This window comes from Cervus canadensis, chromosome 21, assembly GCF_019320065.1.
Source record: "Cervus canadensis isolate Bull #8, Minnesota chromosome 21, ASM1932006v1, whole genome shotgun sequence".
Classification (NCBI taxonomy): domain Eukaryota; kingdom Metazoa; phylum Chordata; class Mammalia; order Artiodactyla; family Cervidae; genus Cervus; species Cervus canadensis.
The window spans coordinates 32,191,192-32,209,289 of NC_057406.1; the positions used below are offsets into that span (position 1 = coordinate 32,191,192).

The window sequence follows — 18,098 nt, forward strand, 5'->3', positions numbered from 1 at the left end:
TCAACTATCTAGAAAGCATGTAACTGATGCCACCTGTAAAAAATATTCTTAACAAAGATATTATTTGTACTATTCACTTTTATTGAGAGACAGTGCATAATTTTCATAAAACTATAATGTAGATTTTTTTTCAACCTGCAAAGAATAGGTATTGAGTCCCAAGCATCTTTGGATCCTGGTGCTTAGACCGAGTACCTAGAACCTCCATGAGGAAGGAGTTAAATGGTGTGTACCTCTGATTAGAACTGTTCTCCAAATTAAACACAAAAAAAGAAGAAAACTTTCTTTCTTAAAAAATAATCTTTTTTCCTAGGTTTCACAGAAACACTTTAGGGTTTGATCTAAAAATGAAAATACACATAATTAGCATTATATTAACATATATTATTTATTTATATGCAACACTGTTCTAAACATTTAGCATTACATTTTTAAATATCCAGATTTTCCTTACAGTGTATTACATGGTGGTATGAAGATCAGAACATGGCCAGCTCAGCATGTAAGGTGACTTCCAGTTGTTCTCTGCTTGAATAGGTCAAGTGTACATAGTTTACACTCTATTTTATACTTTTCCACATCAGCTTTTTTGTAAGTTCAAATATAAAATTTATGGGTATAATTATCACTAAAATGTCCACCACAATCTAAAAGAATCAGATTACCTTAACATTATATTATTATTCTTTCATTGCAAACTAAGAAAGTTATTCCTTTTTTGTGCTCTAAAATTGCAATATGGTGTCATTTGTATTTTACTGTTTATATAATCTCCAATTCTACCTATGTATTACTGTAGAACAAAAATTTGGTTCCCACTTAGCTTCATCTTCATGAGTCAAGAACATAAAATGTCTACTAGTAATAGGGTAACTTGTTGAAAGTAGAACAATTTAGAATCAAATGGTGTGATCTGGTGACATGGAAACATATTAATTAATGTGCACAAAATTTGATATGTATATATTTACCCAAAACATTGAAATAAATCACTTTACAAAAATGGCATAATATGATATTTCAAGTTTATATTTTAAAAGCAATTTACTGTTATTTGATTCCATGGTTAGCGTCACTTAAGAAACTCACTTAAGAAACAGGCTAGGGAAAATCATACTTGAACTTTTTTTTCAATTCTGTTTTCTTTTTCAGAGAAAATAACAGTTATTTTAAAACCCATGAGATAATTCAAGTGGCAATCTAGGATCATGTTAGATGCATAAAAAATTATTGACCATGATACCATATTTATATGAATTCATAGAATCTTGGAAGGAAGTATAATTCCATGACTGGTTCAATATATAATTTTGAGCGAAATATTTTAAAAACTACAGGGCAAAAATCATTCCCAGATCTTTCAACATTTAGTGAGTGAGTCAGTCAGTCATAATCCTTACACATGATGGCAGATCCCCAGAATACTGTGCCTTTTCCCCCTATACTCCAGTGTGGATGAGAACTTCTCAAAATGTGATCTTTGAACTAGTGCCATCAGTACCACCTGGGAACTTGCTAGAAAGGCAGATTCTCTATTCTAGAAACTCTGGGGATAGGCGCCAGCAACCTATCTTTTAACAAGCATTCCCAGGTGATTCTGATGCACACAACCATTTGAGAGACACTACCTTACATAGTTAAAGGGAGATTATTTAAAAATTTTATTTATGAGGCTTCAAAAGTCTCCAAAAACCTTCCTCAGTATAAAGGGGTAACACTAAAAATACATAATGGTATCTCAATCTTTAAAATGTTATCAGAACATATTGTAAGCTAATAATACAAAATGACAACATGTATATGCATAAAAAACTAAATGATGCTGAGATTCCATGGGTCATTATGGATTAGAATTCAGATTTTCTGTTATTCAGCCTAAAAATCCTATCATACCAGAGTTTTATCAACTATTTACTGGGGCTTTCCAGGTGGTGCCAATTGTAAAGAACCCGCCTGTCAAGGTAGGAGACATAAAGAGATGTGGCTTCCATTATGCAACTGTAAATATTGAAGGCACTTTTCCCCTTATAAAAGTTGTACCTGTTTGCTAGTGTCTGCATGAAACTACTGGCTTTTGTCATGGTAGTCTGAAACCTCTTTTGACAGCATCATAGCTCTTGCAAAAGTTTTGAGGGGATGAAAGTGAAAGTGAAAGTCACTCAGCTCTTTCCAACTCTTTGGGACCCCATGAACAATACAGTCCATAGAATTCTCCAGGCCAGAATACTGCAGTGGGTGACATTTCCCTTCTCCAGGGGATCTTCCCAACCCAGGGATCGAACCCAGGTCTCCCGCACTGCAGGCGGATTCTTTACCAGCTGAGCCACAAGGGAAGCCCTTGAGGGGATACTTGGGAGAAATTAAAGGTGGCTGTTTCACTTGATTGTGCAGAAAGGAAGGAACATATTCTCAGAGGGGCAACAGAGATCTACGAACACAGGGGAAGCTAAGTCTGAGTGTGTGTACTGGGAAGAAGTGGTGTTCATGAAGATGATGCAGACATGGGTGCTGATGGGGTGAAATGTCATATGCTTAGCTTTAAGCACTAACCATTATAAGCGCATACTAAAAAAACTACCAAAAGCACTGATGACAGCAAGAGACCTGCTGGAAATCTTAATATTCTCCTGCATTCAAGGCACCTCAGATGTCTGAAAGCCAAAAAGTGCAAAGTCCCAAGAACATAATAGAGGTTGACAGCTCCAAAGCTGATAGATATATCATTCAAAATTGCCTCTCCTTCTCCTTCGTTGTATGACCAGGCTAATGGTATATAAGAATCCACAAGCCTGATCCTTATTCTGGTAACTATATAAATAATTTTTGACTCATTGTATGATATTGTTTCACAACTTGGATCTTTTAATAATTTACTACTGAGCTATTATACCAAATACCCATTATTCATGAAGAATACAAAAATTACAGTAGTTTTCCATTTTCTATTAATTATTTTTTACTTGACTAGATGAAAATTTAAAAACCACAACTATAAAATGGAGGTGGACTATTTATGATGTGCATTCACATAATTACAAATATGCACCATAAATGCCAAAAGTAAGGCTTTTCTCTGTTATTTTTCATTTGCGCTATCTTATCATTTAGGAGAAACATGAAAACATCGCATGATTAACCACTATTCTTCACAAATAAAACATATTTAAAATTATAAATAATTAGTTTACATATAAAATAATGTTAGTTATTTTGAAGGTTAGGAAAGCACTGGAAAAGATGGCATTTATATGAAAGTAAACCATCAGGCAGTGAGGAAAGTAAGTTCCTTTTAATTATTAATACTTGTCCAACTGTTGAATGTGGTTGCCAGTTGAAAGTTTTGGGAATAGCATATTTCATACTTTTATCATTTATACACAAAGTAATAGTTAACAAGAACTATTCGCTATGTTGCTGTTGAATAGCGCTAAACTTGTACATGAAATTATAAGGCAAGCATTTAAGCTTTTAAATGTGTGGCTAAAGCAAGCACGTCTTAACCAACTAAAGGTAGTATGCTACATAGTTATGCAATTCACTATAAATATTTCAAATCATTTACTTAATATTTAATACTGTGAAGTGATTAATAACTTCAGAAAGGAAACGAAGGCTCAGAAAGGTCTAATGAAACCCAGGTTTTTGGACTCAACATACAATACCCTTTTCATTTACATGATGAATTTAAACTTAAAGAGATGCTGATGAAATATAATTTCTGGAATTCAGCCCTAAACCATATAATTCTATCACATAATAAACCACATAAAGTTCAGTATACATGCAATAAAATGAACTAACACACACATTTGGGACTTTATATATATAGTTTAAAAGTTGAAGCACAAGTTGTTAACTTGTTTTGGTGATTTTTAAATGCTTCTCTGTTCACTACACCATATAGCACCAAAACTTTCCCTCAGTAATACTAAAGACTTGTTACATTAGTCTATTCTTTGTGAAAAATACCAAGTGTTCATGCATAATACGGCAGAAAATATAACAATTCATACAATAACGTGCAAGAGAATACTGTTTCGTACATCCAAATACAAGTTTTAGGGACCTATTCATGAGTTTAAATTCCCTGAATGAGGAATTATTAAATCTTAGCTGTCTAGGATAGAATGCAAAACAAGGACAATCCAAAAAACATATAGTTCAGGAATGGCCCACTTACAGCTCTTATGAGTTGTCTGAAAGCAAACATTTCACTTAACATCGCTTGTGGTTACAGTACTAGAGATATTGCAGAGATTCTAATGAATTTGTATCCCAGCCAATGAAAAGCTCCCATACCTATAAATTATAAATTAGATAAAGAAAAGAACACAAATATATTGCCTTAGATGCACTGAAGAAATATCAATTATGATCATTAATGCAGCGACCATTTCCTCAGAAACTTAACACACACTGTAAAATAACTATATAAAGGTAATACATATTCATTTGGTTTTCAAATCTTAAGTTTATTCCAGGGTCTTCTCTTGTGGCTCAGAGGTAAAAAATCCACCTGCCAATATAGGAGACAAGGGTTCAATCCCTGGTCCAGGAAGATCCCATATGCCATGGAGCAACTAAGCCTGTGCATCAGAGATATTGTGCCTGTGCTCTGGAGCCCACGAGGCACCACTACTGAGCAGGCATGCTGCAACTATGGAAGCCCACATGCCCTAACGCGCATGCTCTGCAACAAGAGAAGCCGCCACAATGAGAAGCCTGCGCACCGCAAGTAAAGAGTAGCCTCTGCTCGCCACAACTACAGAAAAGCCCACACAGCAATGAAGACTGAGCACAGGCAAAAATAAATGAACAAATACAATTCTGAAATGCTTTTAAAAAGTCCATTCTAGAAAAACACATGTTACTATATGACAACTGCATAATATTCATAATTCTGTAATGTGCAAAGACCAAATCTGTTACAGAAATAAAATAATTTATCAAAGAAAAATCATTCTCCAGAATCCTGGAGGGTTATTTCTTTCTCCATACTCCTGAGCCTTCCTTCATGTTTTTGCTAAGGAATTTTAATAGAGAACTAGAGAACAGGGGTACCAGTATCCTGAAGAAGTCTACTCCTTTCTTCCTATTTGTACTCTTGTCCTTCACAACATAGATCTCTACCAACATGTGGGAACCTGGACCACAAGATGCACCATTAAGGATGTGCTCATGATTATATTCTCCAGAATGAAAATTTCATCTTTATATACTTTCTCTTCTCATTATCTATTTGATGATGTAATTCATGTCATATCACACTTGTCTCCAAATCACTTCCCTAAATATTTAACTAAAGTAGTTATTGAAAATCAAACATTTTTTTGGTAGTTAACAAATTTATAGCACTCTGACGACAAAGAACAAGACCATATACACTTACCTAATCATCCATCCATTGATTCATTATTTATTAAATGGAACTTCAACTATATAGCAATGGGTATTTTATGTTGGGCATTAAAAACTGCACATAACTTGACATCTAGGCATGTGGCTTTGAAGCTTTTGCTTTGTGTGTCCAGCAATAAAGATGTAAAGAGGTGTGCTTACTTTTTATTCAAGCCCTGGGTATAGAAGTATGTGGAACTAAGTCTTACTTAAAATGAATTCTTTAAGGACAGTTTGTCAGTGGATTTAATATGCTGTATAAACGGGGCTGCCCTGGTTTATCAGACCCTAAAGAATCTGCCTGCAATGTAGGAGACGTGGTTTGATCCTTGGGTTGGGAAGATCCCCTGGAGAAGGGAATGGCTACCCACACCAGTATTTTTGCCTGGAGAATTCCATGGACAGAGGAGCCTGGTGGGCTACAGTTCATGGAGTCACACAAAATCAGGCATGACTAAGTGACTAGCACTTTCATTTATAAATATACTTTGATTCTCTAACAGCCATGCAAAGATTTTATATATATTATATATATATATACACACACACACACACATATGTATATATATATATATACACACACACACACATATGTATATATATATATACTATCAGGCTACCTGCTGTGCACAATTTGAAAATCATTCTCATACCTATCATCAACACTCACGTGAAGGAAGTAGTGGTACTAACATACGGGGAGGAACAGAAGCATTCATGAAACATATTGCAAAATTAATCATGATGCTGCTATTATCCTCTCTGATGAAATAATCACATTAAAATAAGCATGGAAGCTACATGACAGACTGAAATGCATAATGTGTGCTGTGGCCACACCTCTCTTCCTTAGCTTGTGTTTACTTCATCTTTTTCTTCTATTTTTATTATTCACTGTAAGAGCCCTCTTTCACCTTTTGCGCCCACATAAGGCATTTTCTCCCTACAGTTTAGTAGAAAAAAGCAGTAAACATTAGAGACGAAAACAAAACAAATATGATCTCTCCAAAAAAGACTGGTGTTTCCTGCCTTTTTCCTTCATAGAGAATTTAGATGAGAAATGGTTTACATTTAAGTGTGAGAGAGTCAACTAAATTAATATAATATAAAACTAATTTTAACAATCTTAAAATTATTTTCTTAGCATATGAAGAATTAAGAATCCTAATCAGGTGGCCACTCCAATGCCAAATTTAACTAGTAACTTCCTGGTACCTAAAAATCAAGGCCTCATTTTAGAGAGCATCTTACTTCTTAAGCCCTTTTCATGAACACACCCTTGCTATTGCACTTCCAGACTGCAAGATGCCTTGTTAGCCAGACAGAGAGCGCTCCACGAATTCTCTGATAGGTATGCTTTTGCTGTCTTAATGCTATCATTAGACTTTATTGCCATTTAAATTCAAGTCTTAAGTTATTTAGCTGAGGGTAATATGTTCTAGCTTCTCATTTGGCTTCCTCATTTTGCCATTTTACACTTTTGCTTAATGTGCACCTGCTTCTTTTAAAAGTGGATGCTAGCAGTGTAGTTGGGGGACATTTGCTTCAATGTGGTAATTACGCATTGTGTTTCCATTTACACTGTTGGCCCTTAATTAATTTAAAGGTATTCAAATCGTATGCATCATCTAATTTGTTGTTTAATATGTCCTCTGTTCTTTCCCTGAAAATACTTTAATAGATTTATTTTCCTTGTTTTCTGACTTTATTGATTTAAAGCCTCAAAAGTGTAAATTATACCCCAAAATACACCTACACATACATTTGAAAACAAGAGAGGAAAGATTGTGGCTTCTGGAATATTAGTAATATTTCACTACTTTTTCTAATTAAAAAACTTCTTTGAAATTCCTAAACCAAAAAGATGCCATTCTTTTTACACACACAGTTTTTCTGTGATAGCTAGCCTCCAAGATATTCTTCTTGTTGTGCAGTCACTAAGTTGTGTTCCACTCTTTGTGACCCCATGGGCGGTAGCATGCCAGGCTCCTCTGTCCTCTACTATCTCCCAGAGTTTGCTCAAATTCACGTCCATTGAGTTGGTGATGATATCTAACCATTTCATCCTCTCCCATTCTCTTCTCCTCTTGCTTTCTATCTTTCCCAGCATCAGTGTTTCTTTCAGTCTGCTCTTTGAATCAGGTGGCCAAAGTATTGATGTTTCAGCTTCAGCATCAGTCCTTCCAATGAATATTCAGGCTTGATTTCCTTTAGGATGGACTGGTTTGATCTCCTGGCAGTCCAAGGGATTCTCAAGAGTCTTCTCCAGCATCACAATTCAGAAGCATCAATTCTTTGGTACTCAGCCTTCTTTATGGTCCAACTGTCATATCCGTACAAGACTACTGGAAAAACTATAACTTTGACTATATGGATCTTTATCTGCAAAGTGATGTCTGTCTCTGCTTTTTACTATACTGTCTGTTTGTCATAGCTTTCCTTCTAAGGAGAAAGCATCCAAGATGGCCCCAAATAATTCTTGCCTCCTGGTATTTATGCTCCTATGTAGTCCCCTCCCACAATGAAGAGGACTGATCTATATAACCAACAGGATATTGCAGAAATGACGGTTTGACTCCTGAGGTTAGGTCATAAAAGACATCACAGCTTCAATCTTCCTCTTTCTTGACTGCTTGCTTTGGGACAGGGTTTCTCAACTTCAGCACTATTGATTTTTGACTGAGTGATTCTTTGTTGTGAATGACTGTATATTGCAGAATGTTTAGCAGTATGCTTGGCCTCTACCAGTAGATATTTCTAGTGCCCCAACCAAAGTTGCAGTGTGACCAAAAACACCTCCATACACTGTCAAATGAGTCTTCAGGGACAAAGTCACCCTTAGGTGGAAGTCAGTGTCATGATGGGAGGATACTTAACCAATGGAGGGGCCCACCTGGCAAGGAACTGAGGCCTCCCACCAATAACCAGTACTTACATGTTGGGCATGTGAGTGAGCCACTTCGGAAGCGGACATAACCAGGAGAAGTCAAGTTTTCAAGTGACTGTAACCCCAGTGGATATACTAGTACCAGACAAGCTTTCAAATTACTAACTTCAGTTGACACCTTGGCTGCAATCACATGAGACTCTTAGCTAGATTGAACCAAGTGAGCTACTCTCAAATTCATGACCCATAGAAACCATCTGAGGTTAAGTGTTTATTGTCTAAAGTCACTAAATTTGGGGGTATTTTGTGAAGTAGTGTCCACTGCCAACTCCCGGAGTTTACTCAAACTCATGTCCATTGAGTCAGTGATGCCATCCAACCAACTCATCTGCCGTAGTCCCCTTCTCCTCCCGCCTTCGATCTTTTCCAGCATCAGGGTCTTTTCCAATGAGTCAGTTCTTTGCATCAGGTGGCCAAAGTATTGGAGTTTCAGCTTCAGCATCAGTCCTTCCAATGAATATTGAGCATTGATTTCCTTTAGGATAGACTGGTTGCATATCCTTGCAGTCCAAGGGACTCTCAAGAGTCTCCTCCAACACCACAGTTCAAAACCATCAATTCTTTGGCACTAAGCTTTCTTTATAGTCCAACTCTCACATCCATACATGACTACTGGAAAAACCATAGCTTTGACTAGATGGACCTTTGTTGGCAAATTAATGTCTCTGCTTTTTATATGCTGTCTAGGTTGGTCATAGGTTTCTTCCAAGGAGCAAGTGTCTTTTATTTCATGGCTGCAGTCACCATCTGCAGGGATTTTGGAGCCCCCAAAATAAAGTCTGTCACTGTTTCCATTGTTTCCCCATCTATTTCCCATGAAGTGATAGGACCAGATGCCATGATCTTAGTTTTCTGAAGGTTGAGTTTTAAGCCAACTTTTTCACTCTACTCTTTCACTTTCATCAAGAGGCTCCTTAGTTCTTCTTTGCTTTCTGCCATGAGGGTGGTGTCATCTGCATATCTGAGGTTATTGACATTTCTCCTGGCAACTTTGATTCCAGCTTGTGCTTCCTCCAGCCCAGTGTTTCTCATGAAGTACTCTGCATATAAGTTAAATAAGCAGGGTGACAATATGCAGCCTTGATGTACTCCTTTTCCTATTTGGAACCAGTCTGTTGTTCCATGTCCAGTTCGAACTGTTGCTTCCTGACCTGCATACAGGTTTCCCAAGAGGCAGGTCAAGTGGTCTGGTATTCCCATCTCTTTCAGAATTTTCCACAAATTATTGTGATCCACACAGTCAAAAGCTTTGTTATAGTCAATAAAGCAGAAGTAGATGTTTTTCTGGAACTCTCTTGCTTTTTCGATGATCCAATGATCATCATTTAAATTTTAGATTACCTAAATTTTATTTTAGATTAACTTTCTGACTGCTACTTTTTAGCTTCAAAACATTCTAAAAATAAACTGTACAAATAGTTTCTGTACATTACTTAGAAGAATGTCATATGGGAAAATCTTTAGCTCACAATACCAAATGAAAGCCCACTCACAGAAATACCACTGAGTAAATTTTTTGAACTATTTGAAAAGAAGAGCAACAGGAGGAATACAAGTGTCAACAACAATATTTGATGAGAACAGTTATAACACAAAAGAGTATAAAATATATGGTGTTTCAGATTTAACCTTGGCTAACCTCGTGTCCCTACACAGTTCCAAGTTCTTATAATAATCGTTAATTCATCCTTTGGTGTTTATTACATGAGGTTGATTGCTATTATTTTTTAAAAATGATTAACAGTTCTTCTACCAAGAGGCTAAAGGAAAGCACAGAGCAATGAGTTGATGTTAACAAGCATACCAGTCCTCTCTTATTAACCTCTAAATATAAATCTCCAAAAGCTTTTAAAAATGCTCTTAGAGAAATTAAAGGGTTGACCATTCCATGAAAAGGAAGAATTAAATGTTTTCCTGACACCACCTAACCAGCCCTTAAACTAATAACTAGAGAGCATTTGTCACTGTTACATTTCTGTTAGTTCCACTTGGAGATATGTGAAAAAAATTAAGAACTGCAAAGTTATCAAATGATGGCATGGATTCACACACAAAATAGCAGAAGCTCTTAGAGTAATTCAGATTCACACATTAAAATTAAGGGAATGGAAGCCATAGCTGATCAAATTCTATTACCACCTCTATGATGGGAATGGTACTTCAAACCTATACCTGAATTACAAAACCAACCTTTCCACCTGAATCTACAGAAGGATTAAAAAGTAGAGCAGAACAATATAAACAACACAAATACAAATGAGTATAGACTCTTTGTCTCACTGAGGTCGCGTGTGTGTGTGTGTGTGTGTGTGTGTGTGTGTGTGTGTGTGTGTGTTTAGCTGTGTCTGACTCTTTGAAACCCTGTGGACTCTAGCCCACCAGGCTCCTCTGTCCATGGGATTCTCTAGGCAAGATACTGGAGTGAGTTGCCATTTCCTTCTCCAGGGGATTTTCCTGACTCCGGGATAGAACCCACGTGTCCTGTCTCTCCAGCAGTGCAGGTGAAATCTTCACCACTGAGCCACTGGAGATGGAGCGGTAAATAATCACACGGAGGCCTGTTATTCAGAGGGGGAAACCCTCATAAAAATGTGAAAAGAATGCGTGGATCTTGAACAAAACAAAATGAAATACTTAGAAGATCCTCAGAGGGCTAAAAAATTCCTTTAAAAATATCTAGACATTCAATCTAGGGACCGAAAAATACCTGGGAGAAGTTTGGTCTGGTTATAAGCAGATAGATCATCTTTAAACAGCCAACCCAGGAGAAAAAATGAGAAGAAATAGAAGGCACAATCATACAGAAGACATTTAATAAGAACTCTAACTAATTAGATCAAAGATCTCATTTCTAATTCCCCTACATGCACGTATAGGTTCTAATGGGCTGAAATCCCCAGCAGTCTGGAGACCCCACTATGACTGACCACTTCATGTTTAATACAGTTAATCAGCATATTAGTGTATTCTGGGGAGACTTGAAAGAGGGTCAAATTGTCTAAGGCTCAGAATCTTGGAGACGGACATGCACAAGTGTGGGTTTCTGTGTGTATGAGTATGTGTGTGTGTGACAGGTTTGAAGATGAAGGAGGCAAAGCAAAGGCTAGGGAAGACTAAGGTAACACCTTGTTATTAGTGACTGTAACAGTCATACCACTGTGTTTCATTTTATTGTTAGTTGTTTTCCTGAAGTGTTGATGGCAAAATAATCAGATTTTAAATAGTTTAAGAAGACTTTAGACTTTAAAAGGATCTTTATGGATTAGCTGACTACTCACACTCTACAGAACAACTTTCTTGCAGGTAGGCATGAGTATATTGTCTTTTATTATCCACATATAGTTTGAATAGAGAAATACTAAATATTAACTAATAAATATTAATTAAAATGTACAGTTAAGATTACTCAGTAACTCAAATTCTGTTTCTTTCTATTTTTTTTCATAAAGTGTTTTAATAATTTTTTACATCTACATGCATTGTGAACATCATTTTGACTAGTGAATAAGAAAATAGGAGCATATGTACCACCATGAGGTATCCCTTAACATTTGAATCTTTTCAAATGAATTCTTCACTGCCGAGTTCTTTCCAGTCTTCAGAACACTTCTGCCTGTTCTTGCTTTCCCCCTTAGGGTTGAAGCCTCCGGGAGCCACTGGTTTCTACTCAGAGATGTCAGCTAACAGAATCATTGTTAGGAACTCCTTAGTGAGAGGTTTCCTGTTAACTGGACTTGGAACTTTACTAGATCAGTGCATCCAAATGACAACTCTTCACTTCGTTCAGTGCAGACAGATAACAAAGGGGCAGTCATGGAATACAATGGGTACAAACTCCAAAGATAAGTAAAAATAAAACATAAATGCAAAACTCATTTCTCTCACTTCCATCTGTTTTAACCCAGACTAATTTTCACCCATGAGAGTAATATTCATGATCTTCCTTTCTGAATATAGATTTAGAAGAGTTGTCCCATTTGTCCTGGTGTCATTTTTTTTTGTCATGTGATAGGTTTAGTCTTTAATTTGTCCCACAAGCATCTTTTTTAGACATTATCCCCTATGGTGCTAGTCATGGGGGAGAAGGAATTTATATTTCATTTGGTGAAGCAGTATACAGACAATGAATGACACAACAGTTTGAGGCTATGTAAGTTGCCTTACCCTTCTCCAGAGGGAATGGATTGTCATTCCCTTCTCCAGAGGATCTTCCTGACCCAGGGATCAAACCTAGGTCTCCTGCATAGCGGGCAGATTCTTTACCATCTGAGCTACAGGGAAACCCTTGTAAGTTGCTAGAAGATTTTAATACAGTTAGCTGACTCTTGAACAACTTATAAGTCTGGGGCAGTGACCCCCTTGCACAATCAAAAATATAAGCATGACCTTTGACTCTTCCAAAACTTAACTGCAAATAGCCTAAGGTTGACTGGAAGCCTTACAAATAGCATACAAAAATGATTAATACATATTTGCATGCTATACACATATTTTTATGCATTCATGACATACCTAACTTTTTCTTATTTTTTCTATATTTCTACGTTATGCAGTTTGTCTGCAAATCTTTTCAGATTGTCACAAATCTTCAAAAAACTTTCCCAATATATTTGTTAAAAAAAAAAACAAAAACCTTCATGTGAGTGGACCCATGCAGTTCAAACCCATGTTATTTAAAGGCCAACTGTATTAAAAGAAATATGATTGTGATTAATCTCAAAGAGTGTCATGAAAGTTTTGAAAAAAGTCTGTATTTTATTTAAACTTTGTCACAATGTGACTGATTCACTAGTCTAGGGCTGGGATGTGGATTTTGGATGTCAGATGTTTAATTTAAATGAAATTTTCAGAACTTTTCAGAAGGTTATAATTTCCTTATTTTGTTGATCCTGACACCTTTTTCTGAAGAGTCTGAAAATACAAAAAGGTGTCAAGGGCATGAGCCTTTAAAACATTAAGTAATATAAAATTTGCTATTTCGGATTAGATGATTTTTTACTAGAAATAATTATTTTCCCTTCTTTAAGATATTCATCCAAAGCAATTACTTTCCAATTGTTATTGACAAAGTATTTTTTCCTTTTCTCATAATTAATCTATTAGAGAGTGAATAAAACAAAAGCCATAGTACATGCCAATGGAACACAAAAATTATGCGATTTTTACCTGAGAACTTCTCCTCAGGCCAAAAGAAATGCTGACTTTATAATGCAATTTTGTCACCAAGAGAGAGAGCTTTCAAAAAAGAAATAAATGCTAATAAGTCTTACACTATTATTACATATGTCTTTAGGGAGAATCAGTTAAATATTACAAAACATATAAAAGTTTAGTAAGTTTAGTAATCCAAATACTAATAAATTTTAAAAATAAGTTGAATACTTTTATATCTGTTCATTTTAAATCCTGCTTTTCTAATATTATTCAATTTACACCCTGACATCTAAACTTTATGTTACAAAAACATCCTCATATATTTTGTCTTATTTTACTTTAAGTCTCCCAGCAAGAGTGTGAGACATTATCAATCTTACTTCACAGGCAAAGAAATTGAAGTTAGAGTTATTCAAAGATTTATCAACAGCCATCACTTTATGAAGCTTGGGACTCAAATTCAAGTTACTGGCCTGTAAGTCTAGGCTACTTTTCAGAGTTGCATCTTTATTAGCTAAATGCCAACAGGGAAAAAGTTGTTAACAATAACTTCTTCGAAGAATCAGACTAATAGCTGAACTCTTGCAATTTCTTCATAATTCTGAAGAAATTCTTATATCACATTATGATAGATGCCATTATGAGCTTAATTTAGGTAATATTAATCTGGGTTCTTGCAAAAAGTTTACAATATCAAATCATTAAATATTTTAACAAAATAGCTATAAGTAAATTCCAAACATATTCATATAACTAAATTATATTCTTTTTACAAAAGAGTAAATATTTCAAATAAATGCATAAACATCCTCAACACTGTTATTTAAGTTGACTTGTTTCAACATAAAACATATGTCAATTTATTTATATATCCAAATGCTGTCCATTCATTTAGAGAGGAACTAATATTGCAAGAAATGAAGCACAGGTTGGCAAAGACCTTTAGCTCACCTACTGGCTTGACCAAAGGCTATGACTCCATCCCAGGTTTATTTCAAATGAGTTGTGTCAAGGGTTACCCACAGGCCATTTTATAGTGATTTATAGCTGATGTCTCCAAATCTTCTTTTATTTTAATGATAACCTCAATAGAATCATTAAGGCATTCTTTGTCTTCATGGCAGCGACCAGGAGGGAACTGATGTCTTTAAAAAATTCTAAGGGATGAGGATTATTTATACAGAAAGGCAGTTTTTAATGTTGCACCCTGGAGACGAAACATTTTTTTTCTCAACATATTGAAGATGCTTGGCTTGATTATATATTCTGCTTATTCTTGTTATAATATTAAATTCAAGGTATCTTCCAAAAAAAAAAGATGAAAAGACTTAGAACTGAGCATGAGGTTTGAGTCTGATTTTAATTATAATGATCTCAAATCTGTATTAAGCTCTTACAGCCTCGTGATTCTTAAGTGTCTGTATTGAGTTAAGCATGCCATAAAGCATGAGGAATTGCAAGACTGATTTATCAGATATTCATTTAAGAAATTGTCAATTAAAATAATTAATGTGTAGTGAAACTCAGCTGTAATGCCTTATGCTTAATTTTTCCCAACCCATAACATTAAAAGAATAATACATCCCACAAGTCTGGATGGCTTGAAAGATTTTATATAGCAACTGTAATGATATCATTACATAAGAGTTTCAATGATATCTTTTCAACTGAACTGAAGAGAAAGGAGGGCATTTACCTAGATTTAACTTTATTTTGAATGTTGCTTTGGGTCATTAGATTGCCAAATAAAGGGAATCTACATTTCTAGTTATTGCAGTAAAGAATGGAATATATACATATATATTATATATACTGTTTATAACTTCAATAATATTTATATATAATATAAGCAAACATGTATATAGAAGCAAACATGTATAAAATATTTCTCTGCCATACTTGAGTAGATTGGCCTAAAAGAGAAGCAGAGAAAGATAATATTATAAAAATAAGAGAGAATAAAAAAAATTCCCTCCTAAAACTTTAACTATCAGTTAAACAGTATAAAAGAAGTAGCCTGTATTAGTATAAGCCTATGCCTTGCATTTCAGCACACACTTCATTCATCAACATACACAAGGGAGGCCATTCACTTGATGTGCTCATAGTAAACAAATTCATGAAGCTAATGTATAAAGCAGAATACCAATTAATTCTTTAATTTAGATCTGAACAGAATACTGCTGAAATTTTTAAGATATTCTTTTTCTAACTTCAGGATTCCTCAAAAAAGTCAAATTTTCACTATCAGAATCAGGGCAAAGGAAGTAGTGAGGATAATTATAATCTGTGTCCACGGGTTCCACATCCACAGACTCAATCAAATACAGCTGATACAGAAAGCCAACTGTACCATACCATTTTACATAGAGGACTCGAACATCCTAGAATTTTGGTGTCCAAAGAAGTCCTGGAACCAAACCCCTATGAATACCAAGGGACGACTATACTTCACTCAGACTATAGGAAGGACTGGTAAATTATATAAGTTTCATTACATATGATATCTCTCAAATGATCAGAGCCCTCATATTTTCTGAATCCAGTGTGAATGTCTGTCAGGATAAACAAGACAAACCTTACTTTTAGGGTACATATGTTCTTTTTACATAGTACAATAGCATTATTTTACTATTCTTAGGTACAACAGTAATCTGCTCAATGCTGCACTGAGATTATTTTCAAGCCATGGATCTTTGGTGCTTCCATCTAAGGAGTCCAAAATTCAGACATATTTTTGAACAAAATAGCTTACTTCCACAAATAATTTGCTTGTTTGCTTGTTTCTCTTTTAATAGAACTGGAACAATGACTATATGTCAAGTATTACACCAGGTGCTAAGAATGAATATGATAAGGTCCCCATCATCAAGTGACTCAGAGTCAAACAAGGGAAGGCAAGTGCAATCAAGTGTAAGAACACATGCTCAGTCGTGTCTGATTCTTTTGCGACCCCATGGACCTTAGCCTGCCAGGCTCCTCTGTCCTTGTAAATTTTCAGGCAAGAATACTGGAGCAGGTTGCCATTTCCTACTCCAGGGGATCTTTCTGACCCCGGTATCAAACCCATGTCTCTTGTGTAGGATGCTGGGATACTATACCAAGAGTACATGTCTATGCAGTGTGGTCACATATGACAGAATAGCCAATCCTATGTAGAGGTGATAGTTGAGACAGAGCTTATGAGTTGGTGCAAGGCAAGAGGGAAAAGTGGAATGAAGAGGGCAAAAGCATTTCAGAGAGGGAGAATGGCACAAACACAGGCAAAAAGAGGTAAAATAACATGATCCATGAGGAAGTGATTCCATTTGGGGCACAGACTGCTGAGATTAGGAGAAAAGTAGAAATAATTTAGGCTAGTGAGGTGAATGGGGCCAGATTACAGAAAGCCAAGGCAAGGTGGTCAGACTTACACTTTTAGACATTTTTATCTTTACATTTTTATTCTTCTTAAGTTCACTCCAAACTAGAGATATGTTACAGTTAGTTATTTATTTCTTTAAAATTCAGATGAAATTCAATACTCTACTCTTTCATACCTATATGTCCTTGCAGAGGTTATCTCATTTTTCTTTAAAAATCTTCTAACTGACATACCTTCTGGAACCTTTTAATTTTTCTCCTTGACTGTATTGGGAACTTTTTTCCTTTCCTCCATATTATTCTTTGATTATTACTTAGCCTATGGTATTTTAATTGTTAATTTATTTGCTGTCTTTCTCATTACACTATATAGTGTTATTTATCATTCTTTTTTATTCTACAAGTGTCCTGTATAGTATGGGCTTCCCAGGTAGCACTAGTGGAAAAGAACCTGCCTGCCAATGCAGGAGATACAAGGAGACGCAGGTTCGATTCCTGGGTCAGGAATATCCCTTGGAGGAGGGCATGGCAACCCACTCCAGTATTCTTGCCTGGGGAACCCCATGGGCAGAGGAGCCAGGTGGGCTGCAGTCCTCATGGTTGCAAAGAGTCGGATACAACTGAAGCGACTTAGCATGCATGCACCAGTGTATTAAAGGTGCTAAAAAGTTGTTTATCGAAGAAACCTCAATAAATGTTGTTTGACAGCTTCTGAAAGTGACTTTAGAAACCTCATCTATGAATAACAGTCATTACACAAATTTTTAAAAAATCATATAAACCAGTGAACAAACATATAGCATTGTTTCAAGAGAAACATCAAGTCTATTGCTTGGAGTATGTCTCTTTCCAAAGGAACATATTCCCATTCCTATTTTCTCACTAGAAGATATTTCATCTAGGATAAACCATATTTTACTGTTTATTCTAAGTGGATCTTGTTTTTAAAACCAGGATTTAAATATATTTTGAAAGAACATTTTTTTAAAAGTTAATATTTTTGTCTCATTACATTTCTTAATGTTCTATTTTATATGTCTAGAATTCTAGAAAATAACTTGGTTACAACAAAAGCCCACAAGTTTATCTGACAATAGCCACAAAACATGTAACTAAATTAAAAAAAAACCTTACAGATATATTATCTTAGATAACATACTAATACTTTTAATTGCAAAAACTGACATATAGTGAATACTATATCACAAATAGTGACAACTAAGGTGGTAATTCATAT

The 18,098-nt window shown here is 35.5% G+C and overlaps 1 protein-coding gene across 18 annotated transcripts in view; it reads right to left on the reverse strand.

The window, feature by feature from the left end:
* SOX5 (SRY-box transcription factor 5) overlaps window positions 1-18,098 on the reverse strand; it is a 1,099,609-nt gene that overhangs the window by 47,993 nt on the left and 1,033,518 nt on the right. The window lies entirely within an intron of this gene.